The sequence below is a fragment of the Phacochoerus africanus genome, chromosome 11, assembly GCF_016906955.1.
Source record: "Phacochoerus africanus isolate WHEZ1 chromosome 11, ROS_Pafr_v1, whole genome shotgun sequence".
In the NCBI taxonomy this organism is placed as follows: domain Eukaryota; kingdom Metazoa; phylum Chordata; class Mammalia; order Artiodactyla; family Suidae; genus Phacochoerus; species Phacochoerus africanus.
The window spans coordinates 137,637,614-137,651,765 of NC_062554.1; positions in this window are offsets into that span (position 1 = coordinate 137,637,614).

Below are 14,152 nucleotides of genomic sequence, written 5' to 3' on the forward strand. Positions count from 1 at the left end.
AAAGGTCCCCCGAATTAAGAATCTAGTGTCACACCCAAAGTTACGGCAGCTCTGTTTTTGGTGCATTATCTCCGGCATGAGACTCATGGGTCACCCTGTCACGCTAGGCAATGAAAGAAAGCTTGAGACTAAGAGGAACTGAAAAGGGGGGCACAGCCTGCTGTTGGAGGCCTGGCGAGCCTCAGGAGAGCTGGTGGAGGGTCTGCAGACCACATGGCGGGGTCTCCTGGAAAACCATCAGGACGAGGGGTTCACTGGGACGAAGCAGACTCAGAAGTTGTTAGGGTCCTGTGCAGGGTTTATTACAGCAGGAGGCAGGGTGAGATGGGCAAAGGGGACAGTCTCCGGTGGGACAAAAACAGGCAGCATCGCCAACCAGTGAAGCTCACTGGAGCCGTGCGCCCCAGGATTTCATCAGGAGTCCGTCACCTGGGAACACAGCATCTGCAGGTCAGACTTCGCTTCCTCCTGCTTTATGCTCCCAGAGGAAAAACAGGTTTTCATCGTAAACCACGTTGTTAGCTACACTATCTGGGCACATGGGGAAAGGGTGGCACAAACACTGGTATCAAGCAGAACAGGCGGGGAGCTCCGTTCCCAGGAGGGAGCCAAGAGCCAAAGTGACCACGAGCCTTTCCTGGAAGGGGTCGGCTTTGAGCACCAGGCTTGCTGAGCTCATTTTTCCTGACACACCCTCCAGGCCCAGCTCCGTGTGCACGCCAGGTCTTTGTCTACGTGTGTGCCACGCACACAGGTCCTCTCTCCCCTGCACCGTTTTCCATTTCATAGTGTGGGTCTTGCCGTTGGCAGCACTGACAGGCTAAATGTTTGCAAAGTTTGGGCATTGTGCAGATAGCCGTAGATTTATACCAACTTTTTAAAGTCCCTGTGCCTTTTTCCAGCATGAATGGGCATTTCACATCCGCAGTGCCATCTTCTCCGGAAGAGGGAAAATGACACTCACCAGAAGACCAGTCACAGCAAATGTCGTCATTAAGGCGACTTGAGTACAGAGCAGGGCATGGGGTGTGCCAGGCAGGCCGGGAGGAGAGGCGTCGTGCAGCCTCCTCCCGCTCCCGCGGCCCTGCTGGGTGAGCCTCCTTATCTGATAACCTGACTCGTGTGTTCGGGAGCATTTTAGGGGACCATTACTTTGAAGTTGGATTGACACAGAACTAGGTAATTTATGGATATTGTATTCGAACTTAGGAACCGAAGACTTAAATTTTGTATTGAGAATTTAAAGTCTTCAGCTCTTGGCTCATATGTAATTCAATTCCATATTCCACATGCCTGAACAGCCAAAGCTATTTTTTAAGATGTTTTAATGTAATGTCTGATGATCTATTCATAACATAAAACGCCTATACCAACATCTTCTAGTGAATAGATACCATTTTACTCCACATGAAAGTTCTCAAAAATGAGATCAGGTGATACGCTAAATACTTAATTTCACAGGTACACGAGCAGTCATAGTTTTCGAAATAACTTCAGTTAGAACCCAAAAAGTTCTAGTCAGAGTGAAGTCGTTCACAATTAAGAACTAAGTTAAGACTTTTGCTAGGCCTAAGACTTATATATGTATATAGAACAACATGCAATAACATTTTACTTCTAATATAAGCTATATACCATGTAATATATAATAGATTATGTTACCTTTTATATATATATGATATCATTTTTTTTCTTCTGTATTGCTACAACAGTAAATTTTTCTTCCATGGTAGCCAGCTTAGTATTTTAACTTAATTCACTATTGTGCTTATTTTCAACAGCTAATAAAATGCTAAAATTACAAAACATAGACTAAATACTAGGGTTTCGATAAATAACAACACCTAATACTTAATATTCAGAGTTACAAATGTGAAAACCTTTACTCTCCTTAAAGAATATTTATCATTTCTCACAAAGAAACAAAAGAGAAATGCTCACCAAGCAACTTCACACTCTGTGGTATTTTTGTGGGAAGTCTTGCATTTGGTTCTCTCTCAACGACCAGGAAAAGGTAAATCTGTTTCAGGCCACACGAGAAGGCGCCACCTTTGGTCCCACCAGTCACTGCTCTTCGGTTGCTCTCAGCGACACTCGCCTCGTCCCCCAGCCCAGGCGGAGGTGCTCGGAAAGGCACCGCGGGGCCGCTGTTCGGCTGCAGAGACTCCAAAACGGAGAAGCCCTTGCTGGTGCTTTTCTCACCGCATCTTCTCGGCTGTTTTCCCCGTGGAATCAACTCTGAAATGAACTGCGCTCGCCCTCGGCCTGAGGGACTTAAGGGAAGGGACAGCAAGTGCGGGACTTAAGGGAAGGGCCTGAGGGGAAGATGGTGTCTTTTGCCACAGACGGAGGTACAAGGTGCCTGTGAACCAGCAAAGGCAGTTTTCCGTGTACATGTGCATTTTATAAGAAGGCAGCTTTTCTCAGGGTCTATCAGAAAACAGTCCCATCAACTCATCAAGTTTTCACAAGGGCTTTGGTGCAATTCCCACTACAGAAACACCCCCCCCCCCACATACGTACACGCAGGAACTAGCCTCGTCTTTGTCTTGGGATCATGTTCCTTAGTCTTCAACTTATTATATATTTTGTGTGAAGGGAGGATACAGTGTTAAACTCATACAAGTTAGTATCATGCGCCCACTTCAAATGGTGACGTAAATCTATACGTTCATGGAATTAGATGTCTGGTAATATGGTTTCAAAAGAGATGTCCAGTATGATTTCATGTTACAGAATCATGTATGTGTGAATACTTACAAAAGGGAGAAGATCAGGAAGCGTGAAATTATTGCCAAATTGTAAGAGGTTGTGATATTTTTTGGATTTTGCAATTTGTGAATGTTTTTGCAAAGCCCTGTACTTTCTTCCAGTCATAAAAAACGATCACCTGAGAGTCCGAGGTAATAATTTTTAAAGAGAGCGTTCAAAGATGAGTTATGTTAAACTGTTTAGGAGTTTATCCTCTATTTGAACCAATCTGAAAGGTGTTCGGAGCTTCCTCCAATAGGAGCTGGGGGCCCGGCTTTTGGAGCGAAGACATCCTAGCCAGACAAGGAAGTGGCTGGATGGGCTACGGCCTTCAGTTGCCTGATGGGGAAGCCTCATGGCTGTTTCTCATTGGTCATTCTTCCTGAGATTGAGGCATTTACAGGGATGACTCTGGCTTAGGTTCAGTTGCTTACCTAGCAACACAGCCTGCAGAACCTCCCACCCCCACCCCTTGCAGGCTAAGGGCCACCTTGTTCAATCACTAACAAGGGGGAAACATATCGAAATGAAAAGGAAGTCAAAAACGGAGTCGTATATCTATAGTTCTAGTTAGATTATATATAGCATATAGAGAAAGGATAAAATCTGTGAATATGTTTATCCACACCTGTGATCTTTTTGCCAACAAAGACAGAAAAAACCCCAAACACCCTTCTAAGTGCTTAAGGGACACTATTAAGTTTAACCCAAATATGACCCATATAAACCAAGTCTCAATAAGCCTAAAAAAATTAAATGAATTTAAGTATTTTCTTTGATCATAGAGGGATTAAGCTGGAACTCAAAAACAAGTCATTAAAAATCTTCAGCATTTCACTATCTTTTAACATGTTTGTCTTTTTAAGTAACCTCGAGTGGAGGTGTGTTTCAGGGCTAGTCCTTCCATCTCAAGACCAGTATTAAGCATGAGGACACACTTGCTCTGCCCAGAGGCTGCGGAGAGCAAGACACAGGCTGGGCAGCTTTTCATCCGCACTCAGGTATGTCTCGCTCCTCCTGCCTGCTTCCGAACGTTTAGAGTCCCCGTCCCTTTCCTGCTGGAAGAGCTTCTGGGAAACGAGACTCTTCCACACAACACACAAATACAGGCCTCCTGTGCGGACGTGTGGAGGGTCTCACGCAGGTAACACAGGGCTACTTATTTCACCCGCCGTCACAAATTCAGGCATCACTCGAATAACAACGAGCGAAATGGGTGCGTAGCGGGCCTTGAAGGTACGTATGCAAAGTAAGGAATAATTCTACGCCTCGGAATATTATCAGTGTTTTATTATTATTTGAATGTTTGAATGGAGGCCATGCTATTAATTATATTTTAAATTCTATAATATAGCATAATAGTGCAGTGCCCATATTTGACTCATGTCAAATATGAGATTATACACAATGAGATATGTGTGCAAAAGTGATACTCGTAAAACCAAAGCGTCGTCGAATGAATTGCACTTGCAAAAGGGGAAGTGACATCAAGCATGTAGTATAATTCAGTCCTTGGGAAATAACATGGCCCGTGCAAAAAAAAAAAAAAGAAAAAGAAAAAGAAAAAAACCTCACCAATGTCTCACATTTATACTATTTAAAAAACTGTGACAGTGCATTGCTATCTTCAGCGATATTTAGAGAAATGTCTACTTTAAGGCCTCTTGTCATAATAGTTCTTTCTCATTTATAAGCAGCCTGCAAAGCATCATCGGTGTTTGTGACTTGGACAGGGTATGTTCTGACTTATTTAAAAAAGGAGATGGGGATTCACCAGTCAGTGGTATAAAACATTGGCCTACCAATTAAATTCAAGATAGCTTTAAGACTATTTAATAGACACAGTATAAATGAATTACTACTAAAATCTTAGAATATTGCACCTGAAGTATGTGCTGACTAACCCTGCCAGGCAGAATTAATTCTTACGTCATTGAAGCCAGGAGGAGTAAAACATTGGCTAAAAGTCAATTTCTGTGATAAAGAGGAAGCCAGGCCGTCCCCAGCTGCTGTCAGTAAATCTCTTTTCACCACTTTTTCTATTTTTCTGAAGTTAAATGAGCAAGAGCCAGAAGTCGAATTCACACTCACTATGCTTCCCCACGTCATCCTGTCTTTCTCTGAGACTAAGAGAATGGACGATACAACTGCTCCTCGGGTTATATCTTTACTTCTAAGAATAAATGAAAGGAAAGTTAGACGAGCCCTTGAGTTCAGACCAAGCTGCGCAGATAAGTGAGATTTTACTAATACTGATGTTTACCTAACGACTAAGCTGGCTGGACTGATGAATTATACTATTAACCTTCTAGAAATGCATCTGGTAAATTCACAGCAGGCTGTGGATTAAAATGAAAGCATCTTGGGGATTCTCCTGCAGGGCGGCAGGTTAAGGACCTGGCATTGTCACTGCAGTGGCCTGGGTTGCTGCTGTGGCGAGGGTTCAGTCCCCGTCCTGGGAACTTCCTAATGCCACGGGTGCGGCCAAAACATCTTGGAATGATTTCAAAGAACTAGATGGACGTAGATCAAATGACAAAATTCAGTGTGTCTGTCTACCAGACATGGCCTCGTAGCTTAGGTCTCCACGGCCTTGGTGCTGTGGCATTTGGGCCTGATGATTCTGTGCTGCGGAGCCGGCCGGTCACCTCTGGATGCAGAGCAGCCCCTGGTCCCCAGCCCCTAGATGCCTGTCGACTCTCCTCCGAACACCCACAGGATACCTTCCCGTGTCCTCTGGAGGCCAAGCAACTTCGCTGCTGTCTGGAGACCCGCTGTGGAGGTAAGCGTCGTCTGAGTCAGCACAGGCCCGGCCTGGTGAGACGTTCGGCCTTGGCCAAGTCACCCCCTCCCTCCCCTCCTTTCCTTCCTCCCCGCTCCTGTCTTCTTTCCCTCCTTTCTTTTCAGTGCTGACCAACCGTTTAAGCAACGAAATGCACCAGACAATGGATGACTCTTGTCACGATGACTTCATTTTGAAGAAGAACATACTGAAGTTGAGACACCCCAACAACCCTGGTCGTTAACGCCTGTAAGGGGGACAGCTCTCCTTCAGGTGTCAGATAAATGATAACGCCCGTCAGGAAACTTTTTCTGTTTAGAAAGTGGTCTCTGGTCACCAAGAGGCAAATACACGTGAGGACATGAGCCGTGATCGTTTTTCTTCCACGACGTCCGTGTGAGATCCGTGAAAAGACCCCAAGTCACACTCTGGACGCCCACTCGAGACGACCCACTGTGCCGGGGATGTTTGTATGAGAACATCTGGAGAGGAAGACGCTAAGATCAGCAGGTCCCCCCCGGCCACCCCCATACAATTTGCAAGTGTCCTTTTGTATGACAGCAGAAAAAAGGCCAGGACAATTGCTTGAGGGCAGTGCGTCCTCTGTCTGTTCCGTCACGCAGCCAACCTCTGGCCCCCCAGCCTCTTCTTTCAGCCTCTGCCTGTAGGGCCCACAGTGGCCTTGGTCCCCCAGCCTTTCCCCCGGTTCTCTAAGCAGCACCCACAGTTGTCATTCCTTCTGAGGTCGCAAGACTAACAGGGTACATGTCACTTCTGTGACGGAGATAAATAATCCTATGTCTTCTCTTCCACCTATTTCCAGTTAAAGGCTTTCTGGCAAAGCAGTGAGCTGTGCGCATTTCCTTTTGGTTTCTGCATCAACGCTGCGTATCTGTGATAGTCTATGAAATAAGCACGCATGGCCTTCAACAGCCAAGGCCGATGTACACAGGAAAGAAACTGAGGCAGTTGTCACGCTCGTTCTGGAAACACAGCGATTTAGTCATCCAGACAGACCCCTGGCAGGAAGGAAGTTTGAGGCTCATCTAAAGTTTGCACCCGCAATGCCGAACAGCAGAACAGGCTCCACGAAGAGAGGCTGTGGGGCGGCCGTGCAGCAGCGCAGGCCGGAGGACGTCTGAGCAGTCTCGGGTCTCACTACAACCTCTGTGCCCCTGTACGTCTGGAAGGGGGTGACAGTCGGGCAAGGCTGCAGGCTCACGTGCAGAGCCCCAGGCGGCCGCTGGGCGCTGGATCCCTCCTCTCGTCCTGTTCTGGGGACGCTGAGGCATCCATTCTCCAAGTGTACCTGGGGGGGGGGGGTCTGCGGTCTCCACAGACTCTTCCAGAAGCCCGCTAGGGTAAAACTACTTTCAAAATAATATTTTGGTTTTTTTCCCTCTCTTGTTCTCTCGCAAGTGGACAGCGGCACGGACCAGAGGCTGGACTGCACACCCCATTTCAACACGTTGGCTGCTGAAGAAGATCTGAGAATCAGGCTATCTTTGATTCAGCCACATTTGCAAAGAGCAATCATATTCTTCTCAATGTGTTTTTGACTTTAGACATAAATTTTTTAATAAATTATGCTATTTGTGCGAGGCTTTAATGAGCTTATTTATTTATTTGTCTTCTTAGGGCCACACCCACGGCACATGGAGGTTCCCAGGCTAGGGGCTGAATCTCAGCTGTAGCCACTGTCCTAACACCACAGCCACAGCAACCCCAGATCCGAGGCGCATTTGCAGCCTACACCATAGTTCATGGCAAGTCCAGATCCTTAACCCACTGAGGGAGGCCAGGGATTGAACCCACATCCTCATGGATGCCAGTCAATTAATTTCTGCTGAGCCACGGCGGGAACTCCAGCTTATTATTTTAAAACAAATTATTTTAGGAATGCAGCCAATTTTTAAATTTCTGATGTGGTTATTTTCGATGGACCATATCCCTAATTTTTCAGAGAGCAGAGGCTTCCTGACACCGAAATGTTTGAGAACAGCTGATATTGGATATTTTTTTAATAGATTCAGATTCTCGTTTTTTAAATGTGTAGGCCACTTTCCCTTTTCTAAAGTAAAACTCTGAACTTGCTGACATTGAAAATCTTGGCAAGAAACACCCTACATGCCCACTGACAGATGAATGGATAGAGAAGATGTGGTCCATATACACAAGGGAATACGACTCAGCCATGAAAAGAATGAAATAATGCCAGCAGCATGGACACAACTAGAGATTCCCATACTAAGTGCAATAAATCAGACAAAGACAAATAGCATATGATATCACTGACATGTACAATCTAAAATCCAACCTAAGTGAACCTATCCACAAAACAAAGAGACCCGCCAAGAAGGGGTTCAGACTTGTAGTTGCCAAGGGGGTGGGGGGAGTGGGATGAACAGGGAGTATGTGGTTCGAGGATGCAAACTATTACTTTTAGAATGGATAGGCGTTCCTGTCGTGGCTCAGCAGAAATGAATCTGACTAGTATCCATGAGGATGTAGGTTCAATCCCTGGCCTCGATCAGTGGGTTAAGGATCTGGTTTTGCCATGAGCTGTGGTGTAGTTTGTAGATGCGGCTCGGATCTGGCATTGCTGTGGCTGTGGCGTAGGCCAGCGGCTACAGCTCCAACTGGACACCTGGCCTGGGAACATCCATAGGCCATGGGTGCAGCCCTAAAAAGACAAAGAAAGAAAAAGTGGAATGGATAAGCAACGGGGACCTGTACTGTACAGCACAGAGAGCACTACAGCCAACGTCCTGTGATGAACAGTGATGGAAAAGAATGTAGCAATAAAAGTGCACATGTATGTGCACCAGAATCACTGCACGGTAGAGCAGAAAGTAACACGAGGATGCAAATCAACCCCACTTCAATAAAAAGGAAGAAGAATCTTAGCAGCTTCTTCCCCCAGAGCTGGTGTGAAATCTGTTTCTTCCTGAGCAGGCTCTGGGACCCTGCAGCCTGCGGGTATGGACGGTGCTGCCAGGGACGGGATGCTGTTTCTTACACTCAGGTTTCCTGTTGGACGTGACCCTTGATTTGAAGTTATCTGATGATTCTTTGAAAGACACCCTCTGCACCTCGGTAACAAGCTTGCATTCAGTCTCCTCTGCGCAGACTCAGCAGAGAGCAGCTGTGGCCTCGGGGAAGGCGGTGCGCCCAGAGGACCAGTTGCTCACGCCTCCTGGGTGAAGGGCCCTGCCTTCCAGAACAGACGAGGAATCAGAGGCATCTTTGGGGACAGATACAGGGAGGGAGGGGTGCCCCCTTACCGGTCTCCGCCAGCCCTGCTGTTAAACGACTCCTTGAAATCTCAGAGCAAGGAGGGAAGCTTTTTTTTTTCTCCCCTCTCCTGCCTAGTTTAGAGAATGTAAAGAATGCCATTTGGAAGGTGAACTCTTGACTAAATTCCTCTCCTAGGAAGTGGTGGTGTTGGAATTTGCATCCCCTCCTGGCTCACTCCCAAATCCACCATCTTCCGTTCTCCCACGCTGCGGTTACAATCAGAAAGGAACCATCAGTGGGGGCAGAGTCTCTCTGACGGCAGCAAAGACCGTTCTGAGTTCGTACAGAGCCTGAGGAGTCGCTGAGTGATTCACTAGAAAGGGGTCCCTGGTGGGGCCACCGCAGCGATCAAGGAGTGCCCGGCCAGCAAGAGCCCTCGAGCTTTGAATGCGCCGGGCTCTGGTCACAGAGGAATAGCCGCTCTCTCTGCCTCGCCCATGGTCGAATTATGTCTTATGCTTATAATTTCGTCATCTCTGGAACGACATTAAACGTGTTCATATCGTGTTTCTTTCGCTCAGTAGATGGCACGTTTCACTGACATCCTTCTATTCTACTGTGTGAACAAGCTACACGTTATCCCGTTCCGGCATCAAAGGACACTTGCACTGTACAAAATTTCTAGAGAGTACAAAGCATAGTACTATGACGATGCATCTGCGTATATTGTTATGAGTGTATATCCTATCGCACATCTGTGTGAGTTTGTCTAAGACAGAGGTTCTCAAACATTTTGGTCCTGAACTCCACTATAACTTCAAAGTTGTGGAAGAGAGTTCCCACTGCGGCTCACGGGGTTAAGAACCCAACATAGTGTCCATGAGGATGCAGGTTCAATCCCTGGCCTCGCTGAGTGGGTTAAGGATCCGGCATTGCTGCAAGCTGTGGCATAGGTCTCAGATGTGGCTCAAATCTGGTGTCACTGTGGCTGTGGTGTAGGCCAGCAGCTGCAGCTCCTCTTCAACCCCTAGCCTGGGAACTTCCATATGCCACAGGTGCAGCCCCCAAAATAAATAAATTAATTAAATAAATATAAATATTAAAAAAATCAAAAAGTTACTGAAGGCGTTCCCGTTGCGGTGCAGAGGAAATACATCTGACCCGTATCCATGAGGATGCGGGTTCAATCCCTAGCCTCACTCAGTGGGTTGGGGATCTGGCGTTGTCGTGAGCTGTGGTGTAGGTCAGCAGCAGCTGTGAGGTAGGTAGCCTAGCCTGGGAACCTGCACATGCCACCTGTGTGGCCCTAAAAAGCAAAGCAAACACACAAAAGGAAGCTACTTTAGAAATATCTATAAATCCATTTGAAATAACAAAAATAAACTCATTGCATGTTGGTAGAAATAATAGACTTTTTTTTTTTTTTTGGTCTTTTATTTTTTTAGGGCTGCACCCACAGCATAAGGAATTTCCCAGGCTAGGAGTCGAATAGGAGCTGTAGCCGCCGGCCTACACCACAGCCACAGCAACGTGGGATCTGAGCTGCGTCTTTGACCTACACCACAGCTCACAGCAACGCCGGATCCTTAACCCACTGAGCAAGGCCAGGGATCGAAACCCGCATCTTCATGGATCCTAGTCAGGTTTGTTAACCACTGAGCCACAATGGGAACTCCCAATAAACTTTTTTAATGAAAACTGTAATTATATTGTCCAAAGAGCAACAAACTTGAGAAGCTTGAAACTGTTTTAAAGTTTGCAAATCTCTAAGATTTGGTATAATAGATGGCAGTTGCATTCTGCTATCTGCTTCGGCACTGAATGTGTTGCAATACGTTATTTGGCTGAATGGGAGCTCACGGAATCTCACACAGGTATGCAGCTGCCTGATGGAAAACTGTTCTATTTTTTACCCTTTGTTTTCAGCTTTACTGAAATATATTTGGCACATAGCATTGCATAAGTCTAATGAATACGGCATAACGGTTTGATTTGCAAGCATCACAAAATGATTGCTGCAATAAGGTCAATGAACGTCCCTTTATCTTATGTGACACAAAATTAAAGAAATGGAAGTATTTTTTCCTTGTGATGAGAACACTCTTAAGATTTACTTTCGAACAACGTGCATATTTAGCATACGGAGGGGTTTGCTGTATGCATCTTCTTGCACATTACATTACTCGCACTCACGTGTCTGATAACTGGAATTTTATTCATTTTGACAGGTCTCTTCTTAAAGGTAGCCCTGCCCCACCCCCCACCTCACCTCTGGTAACCTCTTCTCTATGAGGCTGTTTGTTTTCAAAGTACAATTGCACTGCAACGCTGTGCAGGCTCCTGTTACGGAGCTAGTGAGTCTATATTTTCATTTCTTTCAAAATGAGCCCTGCCAGGATTCTCGTTTCCACCTGTCACCGTACAAAGATGTTCTCTAGTCACTGACTCTCTTCCCCACACTGTACAGTCCATGCCCGTGACTCAGTTTATTTTGCAGCTGGAAGTTTGTACCTTTTCATCTTCCGCACCCATTTCCCTCTTCCCACCTTATGATCTAGCAATTTCACTCCTGTGTATTTATCTGAAGGAAAAACATGCTAATTAGAAGGGACTCAGGTGCCCCTGTGTTAATTGCAGCATTATTTACGTTCGCCAGGATAGGGAAGCAACCTAGGGACCGTGGCTGGAGGAATGGACGAAGGCGATGTGGTAGAGACACAGCAGCTGGTACACACTGTTCACAGGGCCCCGATTGGCTCCGATGCTGGGAGTCCTAGTCACACTGCTTTCAAATGTGATCACAGAGAAAAAAGTAAAATAAAACAGCTTAGCACTACTGTGAGAACAGCTCTGAAACCATAGACCCCCCGTAAAAGAGTCTTGGGGATCTTAGAGACGCAAAGACCACACTTTGAGAACCTCAGCTTTAGAGCCTGCACCATGATGGGCCCCTCGTCTTTCTCAGAGGACGGATAATTTCCAATCCACAGAACTGTGCCCGGCTGAAGTTTTCTTCAAATGAGGAGAGAAGGAAGGAGCACATGGAATAATTTGAGTTCAGGTGGCGAAGAATAAAAACGAAATATTCACCAACAAAGCCTATTTCCTTTTAGTGATGCGTGAGATTCAGAAATTAAATTAACAGACAGAGGAGGGAGTTCCCCTTGTGGTGCAGTGCAAACAAATCCAACTAGGAACCACGAGGTTGTGGGTTCGATCCCTGGCCCCGCTCCGTGGGTTAAGGATCCGGTGTTGTCGTGACCTGTGGTGTAGGTCTCAGAAGGGTCTCGGATCCCGGGTTGCTGTGGCTCTGGCGCAGGCCAGCAGCTACAGCTCCGATTCGACCCCTAGCCTGGGAACCTCCATATGCCACGGGTGCAGCCCTGAAAAGACAAAAAAAAAAAAAAAAAAGAGAGAGAGAGAGAGAGAAGCTTTAGACATGTGGAATGCTGGGATATCTTTGTTGGCTTTTTCAGGGCTCTTTTCAGTGTTTCAATAATACATTTTATTGGAGGAGAGTCGATTTCCAGTGTGTAGCAAAGTGAACGCAGTTATAAACACACGAAATACACAGAGCCATTATTTTTAGACTCAGAATCAGAAATTGGTGAGGTCTGAAATTCAAATGCAATATTACTGTGTCTTTTCTAATCTTTTAATTTTATGTTTTCTAGCTTTTCTCCTATAGTGAGACCTTGATTTCCCACCCACCGATGCCTTTACTTGTGTGTTTGTCCTCCACTATCTGTCATTATTGCACTAACATAACTCTTACCAGGAGACCTTCTGGGTGAAGAGGCAGATTCATTTTCAGGGCTGCTTCTGCTTGCAACACACCTACTAAGGATAAGAATGAGCACCGTGTTTTTATTTCCTTGGAATCTTTCTTCTCCCTGGTAGGTATGTCGCTTATTTGATGTGCCATTAACTCACTTGTTTCAGTTTAATTTTAGGATTTGCTGCTTTAACTTTTGAGTATAGCATTAATTTACACATTTCAAAAAGGAAAGTTTTGGTTTTCATTGAATTTTATTAGCATATAGTTGATTTACAATGTTGTACTATTTTCAGGTGTATAGCAAAGCGAATCAGTCATAACTATAAATGTATCCATTCTTTTTTCCCACATAGGTAATTACAAACTATTGAGTAGATTTTCCTGGGCTATAGAGCAGGCTCTCACTAACCATCTATTTTATATAGGAGTGTGGATGTGCAAATTGCTTTTAATTACTATCCTCAGAGCAGTTTTGCTCTCTGTGCTTTTTCTAGCCCATCCGCCCTGGGTGTGTAATCACGGTGACTGGTTCTGATGAAATCTTCACTATGTGTAGCATAAAATGAGAGCATTTTTATGTCCTATGGTTTCTTAGAGAACTGTAAATACTCTCTGCACTTACCCACCCCCGTGTTCTCTAATCTGCTTCTGACAGATCTTGCATTGTAGCCGTGCTCACACTTCTGAGGTCTGAGAAGTGCTTCCTTGCACACACGCTCCCGTTTCACTGGGAATCATGGTCTTGCAGGGCGCCTCCAAACAGGGGCCCTTAAAAACAGCTTCTGCTTCTGCTTCCCCGCTGAACGTGAGCCTAAGTCCCCGGATTCTTCACTCTCCCCGAGGGCACCACGGGGTGCTGGGGGACAGTTTTCTGTGCACCGCGTCCCTTTGCAGCAGAAGAGACTTTCTGCGTCCACAAGAAGAGGGGGCCCTGTGGTCAAACCCAGGTTTAGTCTTTCTAACGTAAGTGGGCTCATTTATCATAACCAAGGAGCTTTTTTGAATCAAAAACAGACAACAGATATTACGATAGCGTCTTCATTCTAACTTTAAAAATAAACATCTTCCTGCCTCAAGTAAAAACACTGGGGGGTTACGTTCATCGTGAATTTACAAATCTACCTCCTTTAGTTAAAACCATTTAATCCTGCCCTTAGAGCGTATCTTTATTAATCTTTGCACTCCTGAGTCCATCTCAGCTGTTGGTGACACCTCCTCAGATTCCCTTCGTACACATCCGTTCAGCATGTCCTCATTCATTTGAAAGGGACGGGCGTTGAGCTGAAACATGCAGGTTGACCTCCCCAACATGACGGTTCAATGAAGGTAGAAATGTCTTCCTGATTAGGAAAATTGTGTTCTTCTCCCTTGCTCTTTTCACTGCAGGTTCCTTTGAAAACACTGTGTGTGGCTACTATGTATGTCGAAAGGATGCCACATTTTAATACATTTTGCAGAGCTCTTCCAATCATTTACAAATATTAAAAAATTATCCTACGTGGTTAGAGGAGACAGTGTGAGAACTCTAGCTGGGAATGTAAATTTCACTGTGTAGATATCTTTTGCTCAATTTAGCTTTTATATAGTCACAAAGATGTGCATTA